The sequence below is a fragment of the Papaver somniferum genome, chromosome 7 (genome assembly GCF_003573695.1).
Source record: "Papaver somniferum cultivar HN1 chromosome 7, ASM357369v1, whole genome shotgun sequence".
In the NCBI taxonomy this organism is placed as follows: domain Eukaryota; kingdom Viridiplantae; phylum Streptophyta; class Magnoliopsida; order Ranunculales; family Papaveraceae; genus Papaver; species Papaver somniferum.
The window spans coordinates 207,813,493-207,817,137 of record NC_039364.1 but is presented as its reverse complement, the minus strand read 5'-3'; the positions used below and the strand labels follow the sequence as shown (position 1 = coordinate 207,817,137).

Sequence of the window (3,645 nt, the reverse complement as noted above, 5' to 3'; positions counted from 1 at the left end):
GAAAGGATATTGCATCCCTGTCCCATAGGTAAGGATTACTAAAAAATAAGATGACAAGCATCTAATGGAACAACATCACATGTTACCGTAAGATGAACTGATTTTGAAACTCAGCCATTAGATCTCCAAAATCCACTGACTAAATTTGGTGACTCTGCACATCAATTATCAGCCGTCAGATGATCTGACTTTCAAACTCACCCGTCAGATGAACTGACTAAATTTGGTGTCTGCACTGGGTTTTCTGTAAATAAACGCAACTTTAAGGGCTGCAATTTACAGACTTAAAACAACAACAAAAAAACTGAACAGAGAAACTGGGTTCTCTTTTTTTTTTTCTTCTCTTCTCCGTTTTCCGTCAGCTTCTTCTATAGATTTCCTGTTGAAACGAAGATTTAATAGAGGAATTCAACATGCAGTTATACTGATTCATCACCAGGTTAGTTCTTTTTTGGTATTGGATACATTGATTATGCCATGGAAGTTGTAAATTTAAAAGAGGGTTTTTCTAGGGTTCTCTGATAAATTATTCCACATCTCCACCGAGCTTTATGATTTTCTATCTCCAACCAAATCGAATTTCGATTTCAGATTACTAATTTTACATTATCATCATCAGGTTTTGTGAATCTCTTATCATCTGGTTTTGCGAATCTCAGATATTCTCGAAGAAATCAATGTTGATGATAAGAACTTCCTGATGTTGCTGATGAATATATGGGTTCAAAGGTGTATAGTAAAATTTCCGATTTCTAATAATACAAAGAAAAGCAATTAGGGTTTATGTAAGGTTGTGAATCAATATTTGTTTGAAGATTAACAACAAATTTAATACAGAATTCCAAAATTTAATTTACAAAAGTTGGGTTTAAGTTGGGTTTAATTTTTTGAAATCTGAAATTCTAGGTTTTTTGTAAATTATTTTGGGTTTATTGTTTGAGATTTTGTAATTTCGTACCTTGGAATTTAGGGCTTTTAGTACTAACAACAGTACCATTTGATGTGGTTGAACTTTGATTCAAGTGAATTTCTGCTTTTAATCTATTAAACAAGAACAAATTTCATTTACTTACGAAATGGTGGTACTTGCTCAAAGAGTATTTGCTGGTATAAGGTAGATTAATGAATTAGACCGTCATGATGTGTTACCCATTATTTTTTATATAGTTTTATGTGAGAATTTGGATTTGTTTCATTTTATCTGATTAGCAGCATGAGAAAGCATTTGCTCTTTTGTTCTCAAAACTTTGCAAAAAAGAGCTAATGTTATGAAATTACTTAACTAAATTTTGTACTGTTTAGTCCAGGTATAGAAAGGAATTGGGCCCAACAAATGAGGCGAAACATGTAACTGTTATGGAAGCAGTCACATCAATTCAACCAAATAGAATTGCTCCCTCCCGTATCGTTATCATCCAACTCTCCTTGAAACCTAGGTCAGGTACCTTAAACATCTTTAAGTGAATGGAAGTTTTTTTGGACTGGACTGTGAGATCAGATTCAAAGTTTATAACCTGACCATTGATTAATTTTCATGTTTTTGTACACTACCAGCTTCACGCTCTCTTTCTGGCTGCAAGAAAATCATAAGTCAGAAATTCTGGAGTCCCCCATATTTATAGTACAAGTGAGTTTTTTTTTCCCGACCTTAGACTATATTTCTAATATTCATGGAAGCAAAGGACTATGTATTTTGTGTTACTCTCGACTACCGTTAGTCTAATAAATCATAATTTGTTGGATGACATCACAAAGATCGACTAATATGGTTCAATTGTTTAATTTTTGGATTAAGTGTTTGAATTTTAGATTTGATGATATGTGAAGTTAACTTCCATATGAGATGAAACCTACGTCCAAATTCTTAGATTCATACTTTACCACTTTCCAAATAGTTTACAATAAGTGATTTTGTTAGTGACGGATGGTAGTGATCTATTTTATGGTATCGTGTTGTTGTGCTTCGTCTGTTAGTTTGTTAATCATGGTAGTGATTGCTAGAGTGACACTAGGAAATATGGATGGTGGATTAAAATTTGTAGTTTGTTATTTTGTTAATCACGGTACTGCTAGAGTGAGACGAGGAAATATGGATGCTGGATTAGGAAATGTAGTCTGCATTTGACAATTTCCAATATGTGTTAGTAATTTGGGTTGATCAAATTGAAAAATTATTGTTTTCTTTTTGGGTTTAGATTATACCTATCTATGGGTGTTTTAACCATTATTTTCTTACTCTTTTGCCCATGAACTTTGAAATATAATGGTTTGCCCTCATGAAAATCCTTGAATTGTAAATGGCGCAGCTATCAGGTTAACTCTTGCAGGTGTGTGGATTTCATCATGGCTGTCCAAGCATTCACAAGTAGTGGGGTGTTTCATACTTTTCTTTGCTGCTTATACTTGCATCTTTATTTTCATACAAATTACTCTTATTCTTTGCCTGATATTGCGGAGTTGTCGTTACAAATCTTTTGCAGGTTTTTTTAGTGATTTTTCTTGGACAAAAGATAGAGATATACTGAAGAAGAAGCCTACAGAAAGTAAGCAAATTACAACAATCCAAAGGTAGAAAGGAGTTAGCTACAGAACATCCTCAAGAGTCAAGACCCCCCAAAAACCAAAAACGTTTATAATTCTAGGAACACTTGATAACAAAGGATCTCAGCCCTAAATGTTTTTTGGAGTGGTATTTTTGATTTATTATCTTCTAAATGAAATTGTTTGAATGTCCTTATTTTTGGAAAAAAAATGAAAAATGCATATGACAAAGATATTTGTTTGCCGACGTGCAACGCACGTGCACTCCACTTGTACTTCTTAATGGTTTCTGGATCTCTCATGTCCACATTCAATGCTATAGCTTGCTTGCGAAATTCGGTAGTGTATTCTTGCATATTTTGCCTTTTACTTGCCGCAAGAACTGTAGTCACTCGCGTGAACGCTCTCTATAACCAATATTGATTTTGGATAGCCATTGTAAACTGCTTAATTACCTTCTAGCTCTGGATACAACTTGATCAATTCTGGACCCTAATTTGATATATGTGTAGAATAGCCACAAAGTAGAAAAAAAAGTACAAATAGATTACTCTGAACCCTAATTTGACATATGTGTAGAATCGCCACAAAGTAGAAAAAAAAAGTACAAGTAGATTACAATAGAAAATTCTGATTTTTGCTTTAGAACTTACAACGTTTATCTTTTAGGTTTATTTTTGACCTAGGTGTTGCTTCTTTTATTTTTGTTAGTATTCCCCCTAGTCTTCTGTTTGTGCCCCTCTACAAGCACCTTAGGTCCCTATTTATAGTTGAGGTCTGTGCTAAAACTAGTAATACTCCGTTTACGCGACTTCCTTATATTTGTAACCTTCTAGGAATAAAAATCCTATTATTCCTTTTAGGAATAAAAGTCTGCTTCTAGAATTTCTTGGAGAGTAATTCAGTGATGTTTTGAACCTAGGTTTAGCCGTTTAGGGCATCCTAATGGGTCTATACCTAAAAACGGATCAATAAAACTTTGAACACAAATATCTTAGCATGTTGTCACTGAATCTATCATTCATGCGCTGTTTATCGTTTGATTCTGACGTAATTGTAATTACGAGTCTCGATAATTCATAAAAGGAAAAAAAAATACCTCAC

General features: G+C 33.6%; 1 long non-coding RNA gene across 5 annotated transcripts; it reads left to right on the top strand.

The window, feature by feature from the left end:
* Positions 1–298: 298 nt before the first annotated feature.
* LOC113299466 lies at positions 299–2,876 on the top strand. 5 transcript variants are annotated; one of them, XR_003334933.1, is made up of 6 exons: positions 299–439; positions 620–729; positions 1,308–1,436; positions 1,555–1,627; positions 2,307–2,365; positions 2,481–2,876. It is a non-coding gene; the product is annotated as an uncharacterized LOC113299466 (long non-coding RNA). The 5 variants fall into 5 exon arrangements; XR_003334930.1 differs by lacking the exon at positions 2,307–2,365; XR_003334931.1 differs by having other exon boundaries at positions 2,307–2,876.
* Positions 2,877–3,645: the final 769 nt, after the last annotated feature.